Source organism: Acanthochromis polyacanthus, chromosome 7, assembly GCF_021347895.1.
Source record: "Acanthochromis polyacanthus isolate Apoly-LR-REF ecotype Palm Island chromosome 7, KAUST_Apoly_ChrSc, whole genome shotgun sequence".
Classification (NCBI taxonomy): domain Eukaryota; kingdom Metazoa; phylum Chordata; class Actinopteri; family Pomacentridae; genus Acanthochromis; species Acanthochromis polyacanthus.
Window position 1 is genome coordinate 2,021,117 of NC_067119.1, and position 22,150 is coordinate 2,043,266.

General features: G+C 39.3%; 1 protein-coding gene across 2 annotated transcripts in view; it reads left to right on the forward strand.

Moving 5' to 3' along the window:
- The first annotated feature begins 12,724 nt into the window (after positions 1-12,724).
- Positions 12,725-22,150, forward strand: part of ddr2l (discoidin domain receptor family, member 2, like) — a 36,055-nt gene continuing 26,629 nt past the window's right edge. For both annotated transcript variants that reach the window (XM_022205462.2, XM_051950914.1), the window contains exon 1: positions 12,725-12,994. The gene's annotated coding sequence lies outside the window, so the exon portion shown is untranslated. The remainder of the gene's footprint in view (positions 12,995-22,150) is intronic.

Genomic DNA, 22,150 nt, shown 5'->3' on the forward strand with positions numbered 1-22,150 from the left:
TTGATGGTAAACTGTTGAGAAGAATTTCAGCTAAAATCTGCTTTAAAAGTTTTTACAGTGTAGCTTCAACTGATGGAAAATTTTACTTTCCTTATAATTTTTTAGTAAATAAATAAAAACTAGAGGCTCTAATTTGACTTTAATTTGATGCATCATGATGCTGCCACCACCGTGCTTCACATCATGATGATATCAAACGATGCAGTAAAAGCATTAATGTATATTTATCTCTTATAATCATTATAATTCTGGCCATTTTTTCTTTTATTTCTATGAATTTTAATTCTACGATGAGCCTAATTTTCACTTTAGGCTTGAGAGTTTCTCATTAACGGTACTTTTTTTTTTCTGTCCTGGAATCTGACCTGATTTTCTGTAAAGCTGATAAAGATTTTCTCTTCTCGTTAAACTCCCACGGTTTCATTAAATCCTGTCAGACCTGGAGGATCAACGGGAATGTTGGCAAGAACGAGACGCTTGGAGGGAAATTAAAATGATTATCATCAAAAGCCTGCATCAGTGGGGAAAGTTCAGAGGGAAATAAAACCAGTAAAAACCTGAACTTTGTGCACCGTGTTGAAACGAGACACAAGGAAACAAAGAAACCTGAGACGGATTTTATCATCAAACCGGTTCGTCCGGTTCAGAGAATCACGTTCTAGGAAAGAAGTTTTAACTCATTTCTGGAACAAACACTGAAATCTGCAACATAAAAGTCTTTTTTTTGTTTTTGATAAAAGCACAAAATATGATGTGTAAAATGCTTTTCAGTGCAGAAAAAGGAGAGATGCCAATAGAATCAAATAAAAACATGAAAGAACTCAAAGACAACATGAATTATGAGTTCAAACAGCCTCTGAATTTATTCTGCAAAGTTGAGTTTGATCCAAATAGTTTTAAAAATCGAAATGCAAAGAAATGAGTGTGTATAATGTATAAAAAAATCCTGCATTCTGGTGGATTTATAGGAACTGATTTAACTTTTCTGCATCAGTTAATGGTGGAAATGATTATTTTTATATGAAAACTGTTTTGTTATGTTGTGTTTTTTGGTAGAAAAAATGCCTTAGATAAATTATTTTAAAAATGCCATCAAGGGTATCAGAATTATTTTCTTGGTGATTTGGTCACAGGATGTAAAAGAACAAATTTTTGTCTATCATTATAGATGTTATTTTTCTATTAAACAACAGCAGAAATCTTCATTTACAACATTTGAAATCAGCACAATATAAACATTTTACAGATTTTTACTGATTTTAATACATTAAAATAAAATAAATCATTAAAAGTAAAAGAATAAATTGCTATTAATAACACTGAGGAGTTATTTACGTTTTTCACCCTTTTTTACAGTTAAAATGATGTTTTTATTAGATATTATAACAGTGTTATGGTGTTTTACTGTAAATGATTTGAATGCTTTGAATCCCCCAAACATGTCGGTTAGAGTAAAACTTCATCTGATAAAACTCCATCTGCATTGATGACAGACTGGACTAAATGTAAATGTGCTAATTAACACGTCTGTAAACATTTCCTTTCTTTCCTGCTTTCTGTAAACTCTCTGGTTATTTCTGGATCCGATGAATCACTGAAGCGGTCCTCCTCTCTGACTCCAGCTCTGATCTGAGGTCAGTCTGTGTGATTATTTCATAAACAAAGGCGCCACAGTGACGTCCACATGTGGGAGAAGCAGAACACGTATGAGGGGGAGGTCATGTGAGCGTTAGTGGAGGAACCGTCGGGCCGTGAAGAGAAAAGAACCCTCTGCTCGCATAAAGACCGACGTTCTCGTCTTTTGTTTTCTCCTTACAGGAGGAAGAAAGACTCTAATGATGTCATTGTTTCATGTACGAATGAACAGAGAATGTTTGTTCATCAGCTGATCACAAGTTTAAAAAAACAGTCTGATGACGTCACATAAAAACCAAGAAGTCACTGCAGGGAGGAGGTGGAGCCGATGGATGATCGACTAAACAACCAACTCCAGAACATTCACCTGGTTGACTTTAAACCATTTCTGAGGAGCTTTGGAGCCTTTCTGTGATGCTGCCACCACCATGCTTCACATCATGATGCTGCCTCCACCATGCTTTAAATCATGATGCTGCCTCCACCATGCTTCATGTCATGATGCTGCCACCACCGTGCTTTATATCATGATGCTGCCTCCACCGTGCTTCATGTCATGATGCTGCCTCCACCGTGCTTCACATCATGATGCTGCCTCCACCACCATGCTTCACATCACGATGCTGCCACCACCATGCTTCACATCATGATACTGCCTCCACCATGCTACACATCATGATGCTGCCACCACCATGCTTCACATCATGATGCTGCCACCACCATGCTTCACATCATGATGCTGCCTCCACCATGCTTCATGTCATGATGCTGCCACCACCATGCTTCACATCATGATGCTGCCACCACCATGCTTCATGTCATGATGCTGCCTCCACCATGCTTCACATCATGATGCTGCCTCCACCATGCTTCATGTCATGATGCTGCCACCACCATGCTTCACATCATGATGCTGCCACCACCATGCTACACATCATGATGCTGCCACCACCATGCTTCACATCATGATGCTGCCTCCACCGTGCTTCACATCATGATGCTGCCACCACCATGCTTTAAATCATGATGCTGCCTCCACCATGCTTCATGTCATGATGCTGCCACCACCGTGCTTTATATCATGATGCTGCCTCCACCGTGCTTCATGTCATGATGCTGCCTCCACCGTGCTTCACATCATGATGCTGCCTCCACCACCATGCTTCACATCACGATGCTGCCACCACCATGCTTCACATCATGATACTGCCTCCACCATGCTACACATCATGATGCTGCCACCACCATGCTTCACATCATGATGCTGCCACCACCATGCTTCACATCATGATACTGCCTCCACCATGCTACACATCATGATGCTGCCACCACCATGCTTCACATCATGATGCTGCCTCCACCATGCTTCATGTCATGATGCTGCCTCCACCATGCTTCACATCATGATGCTGCCTCCACCATGCTTCATGTCATGATGCTGCCTCCACCGTGCTTCACATCATGATGCTGCCACCACCATGCTTTAAATCATGATGCTGCCTCCACCATGCTTCATGTCATGATGCTGCCACCACCGTGCTTTATATCATGATGCTGCCTCCACCGTGCTTCATGTCATGATGCTGCCTCCACCGTGCTTCACATCATGATGCTGCCTCCACCACCATGCTTCACATCACGATGCTGCCACCACCATGCTTCACATCATGATACTGCCTCCACCATGCTACACATCATGATGCTGCCACCACCATGCTTCACATCATGATGCTGCCACCACCATGCTTCACATCATGATACTGCCTCCACCATGCTACACATCATGATGCTGCCACCACCATGCTTCACATCATGATGCTGCCACCACCATGCTTCACATCATGATGCTGCCTCCACCATGCTTCACGTCATGATGCTGCCACCACCATGCTTCACATCATGATGCTGCCACCACCATGCTTCATGTCATGATGCTGCCTCCACCATGCTTCACATCATGATGCTGCCTCCACCATGCCTCATGTCATGATGCTGCCACCACCATGCTTCACATCATGATGCTGCCACCACCATGCTACACATCATGATGCTGCCACCACCATGCTTCACATCATGATGCTGCCACCACCATGCTTCACATCATGATACTGCCTCCACCATGCTACACATCATGATGCTGCCACCACCATGCTTCACATCATGATACTGCCTCCACCATGCTACACATCATGATGCTGCCACCACCATGCTTCACATCATGATGCTGCCACCACCATGCTTCACATCATGATACTGCCTCCACCATGCTACACATCATGATGCTGCCACCACCATGCTTCACATCATGATGCTGCCTCCACCATGCTTCATGTCATGATGCTGCCACCACCATGCTTCACATCATGATGCTGCCACCACCATGCTTCATGTCATGATGCTGCCTCCACCATGCTTCACATCATGATGCTGCCTCCACCATGCCTCATGTCATGATGCTGCCACCACCATGCTTCACATCATGATGCTGCCACCACCATGCTACACATCATGATGCTGCCACCACCATGCTTCATGTCATGATGCTGCCTCCACCATGCTTCACATCATGATGCTGCCTCCACCATGCCTCATGTCATGATGCTGCCACCACCATGCTTCACATCATGATGCTGCCACCACCATGCTACACATCATGATGCTGCCACCACCATGCTACACATCATGATGCTGCCACCACCATGCTTCACATCATGATGCTGCCTCCACCATGCTACACATCATGATGCTGCCACCACCATGCTTCACATCATGATACTGCCTCCACCATGCTTCACATCATGATGCTGCCTCCACCATGCTTCACATCATGATGCTGCCTCCACCATGCTTCACATCATGATACTGCCTCCACCATGCTTCATGTCATGATGCTGCCACCACCATGCTTCACATCATGATGCTGCCTCCACCGTGCTTCATCATGATGCTGCCACCACCATGCTTCATCATGATGCTGCCACCACCATGCTTCATCATGATGCTGCCACCACCATGCTTCACAGTAGGGATGGTGTTTTTGTCATGATGTTCAGTGTTCAATGTCTAAATTATTACTTTTTCAACCAACTAAGGAGCAAAAATGCCTAAATTATGCAAAAATATTTAAACTGTATTCAGAGTCTCAGTCTCCGCCCTTACTATCTTCTATTTTTGACTTTTATATCACCAAACCACAGTTGTTCTGAGCCAGCTGTTGGACTGATGACGAGCTCAGTTTTTGTTTATCACCTTAACTCTCCTCCTTTTGGTTTTAGAAGCCAGCTGGAATGTGTCCAGATGGAGTTTCCTCCTCCTCAGTGAATCACCGCCTTTGATGCTGATAACATCTTGTGGTTGAGATTCTGACAGCCTTCGCTGGAATCCAAAATAAGAGCTGCTGTCCTCCTACTTGAATAATTGTCTTCATGAGGAGATGACTAAAGAGCTGCTTTCACACAGACGATGGAGAAATTTGGGCATTTTGGAGCAAAGCTGGGCGGCATGATGTAACCAGAATTATCAGTGATGTGAGGTTTCATCAGGGAAAATCCAAAGGTGCAGTGAATGACTGTTTCTCACTCTTTAAGATGCTAAAGTCAAAGAAAAGCCAAGAATTAAAAGTTAAAATGTAATGTTTTGTCAGCATAATTGTGCAGCCAAGCAGCTTTTCCAGTTGGAAAACTATGAACATAAAATAGCGCTTCAGCAGAAGAACTTATTCCAACCCACTGTTAAAAAATAAAGGTCTTCCTGTAAAACAAACAACTGTAAATAAACAAATCTGTAAAGCAATGGTGGCAAAAAATGGTAGAATTCTGGAAACGTTCAGCAACTGCAAATATCTTATTTTGCAATGACGACATTTTAGCCGATTTTAATGGAGATTTAATGCATTGATATCCAGTAAAATCACAGATAAATCAGACATTTCTGTGTGCGTTTTAAATCGTGTTTGTAGTTGTCCTGCTGCTGCTGTTCTTTCCTGGATAATTAGAATGAATCTGTAATTAGTGTAAATGAATAAATAAACCTCCAACATGTTCTGCAGCTTCAGAGCCTTTAATTAAAGCTGAAAAAAGAGAAACAGAGTCTGAACTCTTTGACCTGAGAAAAATGTTGACGTTGGTCCCAGAACTCCGAGTCGACACGTGACTGAACGGAAAATAAAAACCGGACTGAAGACCAGCTCTCAGACTGGAAACATGAAGGTTTAATGGAAGTCAGGATTCAGTCTTCATCTCTTCTGGTCGCTGATAATCTGCTCATCTCCCACAAAGATCAGAGTTCTATCATTACCTGCACAAAAAGAGACGAGGTGAAGCCAGAAAGGGATTATTTTATGCTGATAAAATGTTTGAAAATGAACACAAACGTCTTGTTTTGTCCAAACAAATCACAGAATCCAGATTGATTTAATCTGTTATCAGTGTGCTGGTGATTAATTTAAGAGTCAACAGTTAATTGATTCATCAATCAGACTTCTTTAATCTGGATTTATTTATTCGCTGCCAATAAAAACTGTCGTATTTCTGCCCAGGATTCATGAATTTATTCACAACTGGACGTCTCATAACAACCGATCTGATAGGAGTTCATTAAATTAGCTGGAGGCGACCAAATCAGAGCTGAAAGTCAGCACCTCTTCATAAATGTTCTTCACCTCGCTTTGAATTAGACTTTTTTTTAAAATTGTTTTGATGAGGGTTAATTCAAGGACTGAAGCTAACTACTGTTTTCTGGATTAATCTAATAGTTGTTTGGTCTCTGAAATGCCAGAAAATGGTGAAAATGTTGAGATTTCCTCAAGTCCAAGGTGATAAATGTCTGGTTTTGTTTTTAAAATATTCAGTTTATTGTCACAGAGGAGGAAAGAAACCAGAAAATATTCACATTTAAGAAGCTGCAAATGGAGGATTTAGACATTATTTAAACTAATAAACCAATTATTTAACTCAATTAACTGTTGCAGCACTAATGAAGAAGGAAGTCCATCCTGATTCTAACATTTGCTGGAGACCAAATCAGAGCTAAAAATGAGGTTTAATTCATGAATGTTCTTCATCTGACTTTAAATTGTAACTTTTATTTATATTTTGTTTCATGAAAGTTTCATTTATTGGAGTCAACTATTTTCACAGATTTTTCAGAAGTTCATTTTCTGGATTTATCTTTTAGTTGTTTGGTCTCTGAAATGTCAGAAAATGTCGAGATTTCCTCAAGTCCAAGACAAAAAAGTTGAGTTTTGTACAAAGATCTTCCGTTTACCGTCACAGAGGAGGAAAGAAACCAGAAAATATTCACATTTCAGGAGCTGCAACCAGAATTTAGACCTTTTCTTTTACATACAAATCAGGTAAAACTGATTAATTGATGATTAAAATAGAGACTATAGTTGAGAGTTAACGGACGTTTAAAGACGTCTAAAATGAAGAGCAGAAGAATTAAAACGGCATCCTGAAGCTGAGACAGAATGAACGAAGCTCCGACCAGCGGATGAAAACCAGGAAGCAGCTTCGATCTAAACATTTACAACTCCTCCTGTAAACTTTCCCATAAGTGGCTGAGAAGCTTCTGGTCCTCCAAACATCACGTCATCGTTTACCATCCAGAGTTCTGCTAAAAGCCTCCGTTAAAAGCTCAGAAAGCAAACTGAATCCTGCTTCTAAGAGCAGAACAACCAACAGAATCTACCCATTAGAGTTCAGCTGTTAAAGAAAAAAAAAATCTGTATTTTCATGAATAATTAGCTTTTTGAACATTTTACTGTAAAATTACACATTTTTCTACTGAATATAAATTAACAAAGAATTTTTTTAAACTGATATTTGCTGCAATTTGAAAGAAAAAAATATTTATATTAAGGACTGGAAAATGGTAAATAAACAGTTTTGTTCATTTGTTCTTTGGTCCATTTTAACTGTAAAATTAAACATTTTTACAGCATTAATCAGCAGAAATATTCTCTTTGACGTGTGTTTTATGAATCAAATGTTAGACTGATGGATGAATCCAGGCAGCAGATGACAGTGAGAGGAGTTTGCTTTCAGATTATCTAACGGATGGATTCAGTCCAGTCTGCTGACACACATTCTGTCCTGGTTTCTACAAAGAACCATTCAGTCTGAGGGAACAAACTTCTGTTAAATCTGCAGAAAACAGTCAGAATGTTGGTGATGAAATAAAGCAACAGATCCGTTTAAACATTCAGGAACAGTGAAATACAACAAAACTGCAGAAATACATTAGAATATAAATACATAGGTTTTACACCATCTTTTTAAATAATTAAGTGAGATTTAGCAGGTTTTCGTTGTTTCTGTGAAGCCTGAGGCACGGTGGTGGCAGCATCATGATTTCTTTTATGGTTATTTTACAAACTCACTATTTAGTTAAATTGCAGAAACTATGGAGTGGAATCACACAGATGGACCTCCAGGACCTTCTGCTGAGGAACATCGCATCATGATGCTGCCACCACCATGCTTACAAATAATTATGCTGCACCACCATGCATAGAAATAATGATGCTCCCACCACCATGCATAGAAATAATGATGCTGCCACCACCATGCTTACAAATAATGATGCTGCACCACCATGCATAGAAATAATGATGCTGCCACCGCCATGCATAGAAATAATGATGCTGCCACCGCCATGCATAGAAATAATGATGCTGCCACCGCCATGCATAGAAATAATGATGCTCCCACCACCATGCATAGAAATAATGATGCTGCCACCACCATGCTTACAAATAATGATGCTGCACCACCATGCATAGAAATAATGATGCTGCCACCGCCATGCATAGAAATAATGATGCTGCCACCGCCATGCATAGAAATAATGATGCTGCCTCCACCATGCATAGAAATAATGGTGCTGCCTCCACCATGCATAGAAATAATGATGCTCCCACCGCCATGCATAGAAATAATGATGCTGCCACCACCATGCATAGAAATAATGATGCTGCACCACCATGCATAGAAATAATGATGCTGCCACCGCCATGCATAGAAATAATGATGCTGCACCACCATGCATAGAAATAATGATGCTCCCACCACCATGCATAGAAATAATGATGCTGCACCACCATGCATAATGATGCTGCCTCCACCATGCATAGAAATAATGATGCTGCCTCCACCATGCTTACAAATAATGATGCTGCACCACCATGCTTACAAATAATGATGCTGCCTCCACCATGCTTAGAAATAATGATGCTGCACCACCATGCTTAGAAATAATGATGCTGCCTCCACCATGCTTAGAAATAATGATGCTGCCTCCACCATGCTTACAAATAATGATGCTGCACCACCATGCTTAGAAATAATGATGCTGCCTCCACCATGCTTAGAAATAATGATGCTGCCTCCACCATGCATAGAAATAATGATGCTGCCTCCACCATGCTTAGAAATAATGATGCTGCACCACCATGCTTAGAAATAATGATGCTGCCTCCACCATGCTTAGAAATAATGATGCTGCCTCCACCATGCTTAGAAATAATGATGCTGCCTCCACCATGCTTAGAAATAATGATGCTGCACCACCATGCTTAGAAATAATGATGCTGCACCACCATGCTTACAAATAATGATGCTGCCTCCACCATGCTTACAAATAATGATGCTGCCTCCACCATGCTTAGAAATAATGATGCTGCACCACCATGCTTAGAAATAATGATGCTGCCTCCACCATGCTTAGAAATAATGATGCTGCCTCCACCATGCTTACAAATAATGATGCTGCACCACCATGCTTACAAATAATGATGCTGCCTCCACCATGCTTAGAAATAATGATGCTGCCTCCACCATGCATAGAAATAATGATGCTCCCACCACCATGCATAGAAATAATGATGCTGCCACCACCATGCTTACAAATAATTATGCTCCCACCACCATGCATAGAAATAATGATGCTCCCACCACCATGCATAGAAATAATGATGCTCCCACCACCATGCATAGAAATAATGATGCTGCCACCACCATGCTTTTCATCATGATGCTGTTTTTGCACTAGACGTGTAAATTCTATTTTTAAAATTTTATTTATATGCTACCATACCACCATGCTTCTTAAAATCTTAAATTTATCTTATATAAAATTGGACTTCAAATCCAAGATACAAAGGTTTTAAAAAGTATATATATAATTAGTTACAACATTTTAAATAATAAATTTAGTTTAAGAAAAAATACTGTAAAATAGTACATTAAAAATAATATGCTAATAATAAAAATTCAATAAAATGAATTAAGAAGAAAATGTAACTATAAAAACTAAATCTATTAAATAATATCAAAATAATTAATTTTAATTGAAAATCTGAAGATGCAGTTTTATATACAGAATTAAAATAATCAGTCAGAATTTTAATTTCATTTCATTCTTTTTATCAAAAATATAAAATTAGATTTTTAAATATTTAAAGATAAAGCTAGATTAAAACAAAAAAGAAAAAAATAATTAAAATCCTACTACTGCTACTAATAATATTATTAGACAGACATTAATAAAATATATTTAAAAATATAGTAACATAAATAAAACCCAATACATTCATTAAATAATATAAAAATGTCACATACAAAATACATAATTCAAAAGAGTACATTCAGAACTAAACTAAATATTAATAATTATAACAAATAATAAAATATATTTTTGAAAAACAAAATTCACAAACAAAAAATTAATTCCGTAGCATAATTCAAATTTAATTTAACTTAAAATAAAATAAGTAATAAAGTTAAACATGTTGTTTAAAGAGCATCTGGATCTTTTTAGATTTATCTGAATTTATTTCTGATTTTTCTGAATTAAAGTTCGGACTAAACCGTTCAAACAGTAACAGGAAAACCAGGAAAAGATGAAAACTCTGAGTGGAAACAGGAAAATAAAAAGAGACGAACAGCGCCACCTGGTGGATTCTTCAGAAAACAACAAATCAGAGCAAAGAGACGAGAAACGGAAAACAGAAACGACAGATTTGATCAGTTTCACCTGTTTATATGTATATATATTTAAAAAAAGAACATCAGATGAAAAATAAAGAGAAACTGAAACATGAAAAATAAATAAATTCAGAAGAAAACCGTTTAAAACAACAAGGAATGTAAAAAACTAAATCAGTGAAATAAATAAGTTTATAAATAAATAAATAAATAAGTGAATTAAACAAATAAGTGAAATAAATAAAAAAGATAAAATAAATAAACAAGAACACTGTTAAAACAGCAAAAATTATATAAATAAATACATGAACAAATGAACAAATAAATAAGTATGCCATTGAAAAACAACAAAAAATATAAAAAATAAATAAGTGAATAAATAAATGAAATGAATAAATAAACAGTAATATAATAACATCCCATAAAAAGTGATCATTTTCCAGAAATAACATTAAATTTAATTTGCTGTCTTTATTTTTAGACTTTCTTTTTTAATGTCAAATTTAATTTACATTTGTAGAAACAATTAAATTACCTTCAATTATTATTATCATTATTAATTATTAATAATAATAGTTTAAAATTTTTGACAAACTATAAATTCAACAAAATATAAAAATCATATAAATGCATCAAGAATGAGAAAATTTTGAACTTTTGAACTTTTTAAGATATTTTAGTGTTTTTATTTTCTTATTTTTCTGTACAGATTTTTTTCATTTATTTCACCTCTAATGTTCCTCAGTTTATTTTTAAAATAAAGTTTAAAGCCTTTTGTGTCTCGTCATATTTATGTAAATATTATTTTTTATTATTTCAGTATTTTACAGAATCCAATGAGTCTCTGCTGCCACCTGCTGGATGAAACCTGCAAACACACTGAAGGTTAAAGTACTTTTACTCGAGTATTTTATAAGTACTCAGAGCTTTATTTGATTTGTCTGCTTCATGATGTGTTTTGGTTTTCTGTTAGTTTTTTACTGTTTGCACTAATTTAGTATCAGTTTGTGTTGATTTTGTGTCACTTTAAATGTTTTTACACTCGTTTTGTAAGTCTTTCTCGTTATTTAAACATCTGTTTTACTAATTTTGTGTCTCTTTTTGTTGGTTTTGATGAATTTGTCGTCATTCTGAGTCAGTTTGTGTTCATTTTGTGTCTCATTTAGTAAATGTTAATGCCTTAATCCTCATTTTTTCTGTCTTTGCTGATCTTAACTGTCATGTTTTTAATATATTTGTGTTTATTTGGAATCTTTTTTCATCAATTTTCATCTCTTTAAGCATGTTTTTGTGTCACTTTTTGGATGTTTTGATTTGTTTTTTGTTTGTTTGCGTGTTTTTTGTTTTTTTGTGTGTCTTTGTGGTTGTTTTTCATCTAGTTTTGGTCCCTTTGTTTGCCATTTTTTACTGTTTTCATTCATTTCTCATCAGGTTGTGTTGATTTTGTGTCACTTTTAATCAGCTTTAATGATTTAATCCTTATTTTTGTGTCTTTTTGTGAATCTTTCCTGTCATTTGTGTCATTGTGCATCTCTTTATGGCTGTTTTTGAGTCATTATGTTGTTGTTTTGTCGGTTTGCAACTTTTTTTTTTTAGTTTTCTTTTGTGTCTCTGGTTGTTTTGCATCTTTCCAGACATTTTGCATCTAGTTTTGGTCCTTTTGTTTGCATTTTTCAGTGTTTGCATTAATTATGTGTCACTTTTATTCACTTTTAATGTTTTATACTCATTTTGTGAGTCTTTCCAGTTGTGTAACATCCATTTGTGTTGATTTTGATTTTCTCTTTTTTCTTATTTTGGACTCAAATGAACCAACCATACGTCTCTTATAACCTCATTTGTCCAATTTTTCCATTTAAATGCAGATTTTTTTGTAAATCCGGCTGCAGAAACACGCCTGTTTGAGGGTTTAAATGTGATATTTTCTCATTTTTAAACAAATTAAATCCTCTCTGGAGAGATTTCATGAACAAACCTGCAGGAAAACCTCTGGAAGTTACTTTGAGGAGGTTAAATCTCTGTGCGCCCTCCGGAGGTCCCTTCGAAGGAACCGTTACGCTTCCTCCAACTTCTCAGATGTCAGGCTCTTCCTCCTCCTCCTCCTCTTCGGAAACGGGATGTGATGTAAATACACAGAACTTTTTTGTCCTTCTGTCTCTGGAGTTTCCAGAACTTCTTCTTGTTCCGTCGCTGAAACCAGAATCCAAGTAAAGGAGGAGGTAAGGAGTGAACATCTGGGAGATAAAAACTCTTTATTCTCCTCCACGATGATCCTCTGAGGCCCTCCGGACCTTCTCAGCGCCGAGCGGCCGGACTGGACGCGCCGAGCCAGGATCGGACCGGAGAGGAGCCGCCGGAGCCGCAGCGGACAGGTAGGCGGAGAGTGTCCGGGGGAGGGTGCGTGTCGGCCGGCCAGAGCAGCGGAGAGGAGCCGCTGGAGGCTCCGCTGAGGCCTGCAGGAGGTCTGAGCAGATTCAGCCCGAAATCAGAAAAATATCCCGAAATGAAGCTCCAGAGTCACAGAAGTGCCTTTAAAATGAAGCAGGAGAGAAAAAGAAGCCGTTTTTATTAGATTATTCTTAAACAACTTTCATGTGGGAAAATGGAAATCAGATAAAAACAGTGAAGATGTTTGGCGGTTTTAAGTCTTTTTGTGGCTCGTTTTTCATCTTTATGTCCGAATAATGAGCATCTAAATGAAAAATAGATGCAAATAGATGTTAAAAGAGTGGAAAATGTCAGAAAAAGACAAGAAAGAGATTAAAGCTGACTGAAGAGACACAAACATATGCACAAATGACCACAAATACACAAAAAACAGCCAGAAAAGCTACAAAAATACGCAAAATTAACAAAAACAGATGCAAAATCAGCCCAAAGACAGACGAACAACAGCAAAAACACACAAAACAACTACAAAGACACACAAAATGACCTTTTAGTGCATCTTTCTAGTTGTTTTTGTGTGTTTGTGATACTATTGCATCATTTCTTGTTGGTTTGCACCTTTTGTGGCCGTTTTTGTGATCGTTTTGTGTCTCTTTGTGGCATTTATGTGTCCATTTGTGTTCATTCTGCATCTTTTCTGGTTGTTTTCTTTGCGTATTTGCTGTTAGTGTCTCTTTGTAGTCGTTCAGACTCATTCTGCGTCTCTTTGTGGTTCATTAACGGACTTTCCAACATTCCATCGTCTCCATCAGACTCTGAACCCCCAATTAATAATCAATCCATAAAGTTTATGGATCGATAAAAGCATAAATGTAGAGGTTTTGGTTCCTGAGCTGACCTTCACTCTGTCAGAGTTAAAATGATTCCGTCTGCAGCTTCACCGAGTTTCTTCATTTCTTTATTTCAGATCAAATTTAAATTATTTAATATTCCAACCATTAATTGGTTCATCAATTATGAGAAAATGTTCCTCGTTTTTTAGATGGAATCTGAAGCAAAACGTCTGATGTGTGTCTGTTGTGTTGTTGGTGTGTGTCTGTTGTGTTGTTGCTGTGTGTCTGTTGTGTTGTTGTTTTATGTGTCTGTTGTGTTTTTGCTTTGTGTCTGTTGTGTTGTTTTGTGTGTCTGTTGTGTTGTTTTATGTGTCTGTTGTGTTGTTTTGTGTGTCTGTGTTGTTTTGTGTGTCTGTTGTGTTGTTGCTGTGTGTCTGTTGTGTTGTTTTGTGTGTCTGTTGTGTTGTTGGTGTGTGTCTGTTGTGTTGTTGGTGTGTGTCTGTTGTGTTGTTGGTGTGTGTCTGTTGTGTTGTTTTGTGTGTCTGTTGTGTTGTTTTGTGTGTCTGTTGTGTTGTGGTGTGTGTCTGTTGTGTTGTTGTTTTGTGTGTCTGTTGTGTTTTTGCTTTGTGTCTGTTGTGTTGTTTTGTGTGTCTGTTGTGTTGTTTTATGTGTCTGTTGTGTTGTTTTGTGTGTCTGTTGTGTTGTTGGTGTGTGTCTGTTGTGTTGTTGGTGTGTGTCTGTTGTGTTGTTGCTGTGTGTCTGTTGTGTTGTTGTTTTATGTGTCTGTTGTGTTTTTGCTTTGTGTCTGTTGTGTTGTTTTGTGTGTCTGTTGTGTTGTTTTATGTGTCTGTTGTGTTGTTTTGTGTGTCTGTGTTGTTTTGTGTGTCTGTTGTGTTGTTGCTGTGTGTCTGTTGTGTTGTTTTGTGTGTCTGTTGTGTTGTTGGTGTGTGTCTGTTGTGTTGTTGGTGTGTGTCTGTTGTGTTGTTGGTGTGTGTCTGTTGTGTTGTTGGTGTGTGTCTGTTGTGTTGTTTTGTGTGTCTGTTGTGTTGTTTTGTGTGTCTGTTGTGTTGTGGTGTGTGTCTGTTGTGTTGTTGTTTTGTGTGTCTGTTGTGTTTTTGCTTTGTGTCTGTTGTGTTGTTTTGTGTGTCTGTTGTGTTGTTTTATGTGTCTGTTGTGTTGTTTTGTGTGTCTGTTGTGTTGTTGGTGTGTGTCTGTTGTGTTGTTTTGTGTGTCTGTTGTGTTGTTGGTGTGTGTCTGTTGTGTTGTTTTGTGTGTCTGTTGTGTTGTTTTGTGTGTCTGTTGTGTTGTTTTGTGTGTCTGTTGTGTTGTTGCTGTGTGTCTGTTGTGTTGTTGTTTTGTGTGTCTGTTGTGTTTTTGCTTTGTGTCTGTTGTGTTGTTTTGTGTGTCTGTTGTGTTGTTTTATGTGTCTGTTGTGTTTTTGCTTTGTGTCTGTTGTGTTGTTTTGTGTGTCTGTTGTGTTGTTTTGTGTGTCTGTTGTGTTGTTGTTTTGTGTGTCTGTTGTGTTGTTTTGTGTGTCTGTTGTGTGTCTCTGAGGTGTTTCTGGATCGTGTTTTTTTATTTCCAGACTCAAACCTTCTTCAGGTTTTATTTTTCTGCTGAACTGTTTCTTCTTCTTTTATTCTTTTCCGTTCTTTTGTGTCTCAGACGAGGTTTCATCTCTTAATTATCTTCATCTTATTTGTTGTGATTTTCTTGTCCATTTTTTTTGTTCGTTTTATTTCTTTCTTCGCTGCAGCTGAAACACTCTGGTTGTAGTTTTTATCTGTTCATTTGTGTATTTATGGATTTATTGAACAGTTTTCCTGAATAAACGCGTCTGAGGCTGTTATTCATCTGTCGAATCGCACTAAAGCCAGAATATTAAACAGAAATAATTTATAAACATGCAGATTAAAAGAAAATTGAATATTAAAGTTAATCAGAACATTTTAAAACAAAATAATAAAATGAAGTTTCTAACGTTAATGGAACTCTAACTAAAGCCTTACAGTGCTGCATTATTAAACATGCAAAGCAGAAAATACATCAAATATACAATAAAAGCCTGTTTGTGATGAAGACAGAAGCAGGTTTTATATAAAACATTTGAGGTGACGTTTCTTCTGAAACATTAAAAATCTATCGTGAGATTCAGTTTGTTCTCATTTTAATTTATTTTTTAAATAATATTGATCATTATGTCTATTTATTGTGTTTGATCAAAGAGAAACTCTGGAAACAGTTCAGTGATTTAATTTTACTAGTTCTACTCTAGAACATTCGAGGACGTGGAACAGGATGACGGTAGAACTTTAATTCAATAAGCTCACCTTATACCAGAGCTTCTGAGGAGGTTTTCTCACATTTGGTTGATTTTTGACTCACAGATTAAATGACTCCGTTTTTCAATCACGTCTTATTTTTAGTGGTTTTATTGCAGAACGAGGCTCTAAGTCTTTCTTTAACTGACTTTAAAGACAGAAACGTCTCCGTGTTCGTAAATCCACGCCTGGAGGCTTTAAATCCGTGTTTCCGTCGCGGCGCTGCAGCTCTGTTCACATACATGCAGCTACATGCTGCTGAACGCCGGCAGCTACGCACAACACTGGAGTTATTTATTCTAGTTCAGGACTTCAGACTGAATTATCCACCAGTTCTGTCTCTTTAGCCGCGGCTAAACTGGAGGTTTTGGATGCTAACAGGTTCAGGAGAACGTCGGTGCCATCATGGGTTTCCAAAATCCCACAATGCACTTCATGAGCAAGAATCTACCAGAACCAAAGCTAATATCTGCTGTATTTCATCCATTAATCCATTCATGCTAATGCTAATGCTAATGCTGTCCCTTAGCGTATGCCAGCACAGACTGGACAGAAATGTGTCAGTCAGCTGTATTTAAATGAACCAAATCCAACCTCAGAGGATTAAAATCAGAAGAGAATAAAAACGTTTCATGTTTCAGTTCCAGACTTTTCTTGAAAGTTTACAGCGTGAAAAAATATTAAAAACTGTACGTTAGCTTCTGAACGTCAACAAGGAGTCTCATCATGATGCTGCCACCACCGTGCTTCTAATGCAGGTTTTTATTTTATTTGTTTACGTTTTCACAGTGTCAAGTGGTTCAGAAGCTGCTTTTTTATTTCACTGACAGAACAGATTCTCCATGAAAAGTCGTTGATTCAGTCTGAACACTAAGGGGTTAAATTAGCCATAAAAGACGTCGCCTGTTTGCTTTTCCAGCGTTGTTGCTGTAAATAAGTAATTTCCTGAACCTTCAGATCTGGAGTTCAATTGGCAGATTAGATGTTGAAGAATCAGACTTTCTTTTATCTGGAAACTTTGGCTTCAGGGAGCATCAGTGAGTTGTCAGAAAACAGGAAACTGTCGCTGCAGAGCCAGAAAACTCTGAGCTTCTCTGAACAACGTGACGTCAAACTGTCTCCAGCAGGATCATCGAAGGCTCCAGATCCACATCAGATCCAGATCTCCTCCCAGATCCGTCCGGCTCAACCTGCAGATGATAAACTCATCCGGATCTCAACCTGGAGATGATAAACTGATCCTGATCTTGATCTGCAGATGTTTAAGAGATGCCGTCTTGGATGTTAACTGGAGGAAAACACCAAAATGCGACGTACTTCCAGCTAAATCCCTCAGAAGAACCTTCAGGTCATCTGAATCTGTTCTTCTTCCAAACGCTAGAGAAGGTTTCTGCAGGCAGCGTGATCGCAGCAGCAGCAGGTTACAGATGAGTGTTAATGAGTTTCCATCCACTGCAGCCGGCGTCTCGTTAAAGCATTCAGAAACCACACGGAGGATCTGCTGGAACGGATCAGTTGGAGGCACGTGAGCGAGGAACGTGGAAACATGGCTGCAGGACGTCATTCAGACCGGCTTTAATGAGAGGAATAAAGAGGAGGTGAAGTTACTGCAGGACGGAGGAGATCTGGTGGTTTACAAACCGTCAGATTAACCAACCAGAGATCAGAACATGAGAACCAGAAGACGAAATAACTCTGACACATCTGATAAAAAGTGTTTCCCTCACTGTCAATTTAATTAGGCTTTTTTTTTGTCAAGAATCCATCAAAGAAAATACGCTTGTAGCATAAAGACTCCTGGATCTGGTGGATCAGAACTCCTGGATAGAACTACACCATGAAGACTGAAGAACCAAGACACTCTGAGGAAAGCTTGTTGAAAGGCTTCAGTCAGGACGATACAAGAACGTTTAAAGTTCCTGAAGATCTCCTGGAGTCCAGTTAAGTCCATCATGAAGAAATAGAAGGAAGATGGAACATGAATAAATGTGACTGGAGCAGGACGTCCTCAAGACCTGAGACAGTGGCAGCATCATGACGTGAAGCATGGTGGTGGCAGCATCATGACGTGAAGCACGGTGGTGGCAGCATCATGATGTGAAGCACGGTGGTGGCAGCATCATGATGTGAAGCACGGTGGTGGCAGCATCATGATATGAAGCATGGTGGAGGCAGCATCATGATGTGAAGCATGGTGGAGGCAGCATCATGACGTGAAGCATGGTGGTGGCAGCATCATGGTGTGAAGCATGGTGGTGGCAGCATCATGATGTGAAGCACGGTGGTGGCAGCATCATGATGTGAAGCACGGTGGTGGCAGCATCATGATGTGAAGCACGGTGGAGGCAGCATCATGACGTGAAGCACGGTGGAGGCAGCATCATGACGTGAAGCACGGTGGTGGCAGCATCATGATGTGAAGCACGGTGGTGGCAGCATCATGATGTGAAGCACGGTGGAGGCAGCATCATGACGTGAAGCACGGTGGTGGCAGCATCATGATGTGAAGCACGGTGGTGGCAGCATCATGATGTGAAGCACGGTGGTGGTAGCATCATTAAGAAAAGCACGGTGGCATCATTTCAGCCAAATCTAGCAGAAAAATTACGTTCAGGACAGTGGAATAGTGTAACGACATATCAGACAGCATCGGTTAAATATTGTTTTTGCTGAATTAAAGTCAGCAATTTTTGCATCAAATGTTGTTAAACAGTTAACATGAGAATTAATCATTTTTTCTGTGATTTTACTGGTTATTATTTGTAATTTTAGCAAAACAAAGAAAATCTGCAAACTAACAGTTTATTTATTGTGTTTCAACCTTTAATATACAGAATTTTTCTGTCAAAAACGGCAAATATCTGCAAAGTAATAATATTTTTTACATACATTTAAATACAATAAAAGAAGAAAATGTCCTGATTACTCATTGTACAAGAACAAATTAAAATGTGCAAATATACAGATTTTGAAACATTATTTACAGCATTCTTATCTGTCATTTATCAAACAGGAATCTGTAAAATAGCAATAATAAAATACTTAAATAATAAATATAAAGATTTTTTATAGTCCAGTTTTCAATATTTTTATACAGTTAAAAGCAGTTTAGAAATTAAATAAAAAACTTAAAAAGCCTTTTTGAAGTGGACTTAATTCCAGTTTTCCTTATTTTTAATGCTTGCACTTGTTCCTGTATTTCCCTGCATTCTGCTTTAAAAACACAGATTATTTTTCTTCTTTTGCTTCCTCTTCGGTCCGTTCGGAGCTCGACATGTTAACCGAAGCCGCTCACATTCCTCAGATACCAGCAGCTTTTTTTAAACCAGCTGCTGCTCTGCTTCACTGCTGAGGCTTCATTTATCAAAATGTTTGCAGATTTACTCTCAAACCGGACCGTCAATTCATAAAAACATGAGCTCACACACTTCAACTTAGGGAACCTGTCAAGTGATTTTTATACATTTAATGCAACATAATGAGGCTTTACTCATTAAAAAAACATGTAATCTGTTATCTGGACTAATTACAGAGAAACCAGCACAGACCTGGTTCATCCTCTTTAATTTGACTCCATTTATAGAACATCTCATTCTGTTTTTGTTTAATTCTTCACATCTTTAGCTGATCATTTATATCCTGTGTTCATGATGCTCATGCAGACTTCCTTAAGCACGGTGGAGGCAGCATCATGATGAAGCACGGTGGAGGCAGCATCATGATGAAGCACGGTGGAGGCAGCATCATGATGAAACACGGTGGAGGCAGCATCATGATGTGAAGCACGGTGGAGGCAGCATCATGATGTGAAGCATGGTGGAGGCAGCATCATGATGAAGAATGGTGGAGGCAGCATCATGATGAAGCACGTTGGAGGCAGCATCATGATGTGAAGCATGGTGGAGGCAGCATCATGATGAAGCATGGTGGAGGCAGCATCATGATGTGAAGCATGGTGGAGGCAGCATCATGATGAAGCACGGTGGAGGCAGCATCATGATGTGAAGCATGGTGGAGGCAGCATCATGATGAAGCATGGTGGAGGCAGCATCATGATGAAGCACGGTGGAGGCAGCATCATGATGTGAAGCATGGTGGAGGCAGCATCATGATGAAGCATGGTGGAGGCAGCATCATGATGAAGCACGTTGGAGGCAGCATCATGATGAAGCATGGTGGAGGCAGCATCATGATGTGAAGCATGGTGGAGGCAGCATCATGATGAAGCACGGTGGAGGCAGCATCATGATGTGAAGCATGGTGGAGGCAGCATCATGATGAAGCATGGTGGAGGCAGCATCATGATGAAGCACGGTGGAGGCAGCATCATGATGTGAAGCATGGTGGAGGCAGCATCATGATGAAGCATGGTGGAGGCAGCATCATGATGAAGCACGGTGGAGGCAGCATCATGATGAAGAATGGTGGAGGCAGCATCATGATGAAGCACGTTGGAGGCAGCATCATGATGAAGCATGGTGGAGGCAGCATCATGATGAAGCACGGTGGAGGCAGCATCATGATGTGAAGCATGGTGGAGGCAGCATCATGATGAAGCATGGTGGAGGCAGCATCATGATGAAGCACGTTGGAGGCAGCATCATGATGTGAAGCACAGTGGAGGCAGCATCATGATGTGAAGCACAGTGGAGGCAGCATCATGATGAAGCACGGTGGAGGCAGCATCATGATGTGAAGCACGGTGGAGGCAGCATCATGATGTGAAGCACAGTGGAGGCAGCATCATGATGAAGCACGGTGGAGGCAGCATCATGATGTGAAGCACGGTGGAGGCAGCATCATGAGAACTGAGACTTGGAAAATGACTTAAACGCTTCAACAAGTTAAACGTCTTTTGTTGTGTTTCTGTTTTCAGGAACCTTCTGATTTTTATCCACCCGATGTTCTTCTTCTGTTTTGTTGTCAGGTCGTATTTGGTTAGCTTAGCATTTGCATTAGCATTAGGCTGGTGATGTCATGGTCAGTAATACTGTCGTATTTCCAGAAACGTGAGCTGATATTTAACTATGTCTGGTGCAAACGGGGGCTGCACAGTGGCGTAGTGGTTAGCGCTTTCACCTTGCAGCTAGAAGATCCCCGGTTCAAATCCCGGCCTGGGATCTTTCTGCATGGAGTTTGCATGTTCTCCCTGTGCATGCGTGGGTTTTCTCCGGGTACTCCGGCTTCCTCCCACAGTCCAAAAATATGCTGAGGTTAATTGGTTACTCTAAATTGTCCGTAGGTGTGAATGTGAGTGTGATTGTTTGTCTGTATATGTAGCCCTGTGACAGACTGGTGACCTGTCCAGGGTGTCCCCTGCCTTCACCAGAGTCAGCTGGGATAGACTCCAGCACCCCCCATGACCCTAGTGAGGATAAAGTGGTGGATAGAGGATGGATGGATGGATGGTGCAAACGGTTTATTTTTGTGATGCATTCAAGGACTGTCGGAAACTTGATCATCAGCCGGTAGCAGACTTTTCCGTTTTGGTGATTATTCTGACGTTAACCCTCATTTTCAGAGCTCCAGCAGTGTTTTAGGGTTCAGATGGTGGATTTATTTTCATGTTTGGCAGCACTCGGCCTGTTTTAGAGCGTCTTTAGTATCTTTGACAAGTTTAAACTCGGTTATTTTTATGTTATTTTTATCCTTTGAACGTCGGTTTCAGAGAAGTTTAGTCTGTCCAGTCATTCTGCTCACAGTCTGATGGGTTTTATTTTTCTGGACTCAGAGGTTTTGTGTGTTTGTGTGTGTGTGTTTGTGAGCGTTTCCTTGTTTATTGTGTTGCGTAATCAGAAAGCAGCTGAAAATGATCCGACTTCAGGATCTCCTGAGGCTCCTTCAGGCTGATTTCTGTGGTCAAGATGTTAAATTTCCTGTTAATGTGGTTTATTGGAGGATTTCTGGAGCTCCTCTACATTAATGTTTGTTCACTTATAAAGTTGTGTACAAAACACACATAAACAATCTGTCTAAATACCAACAA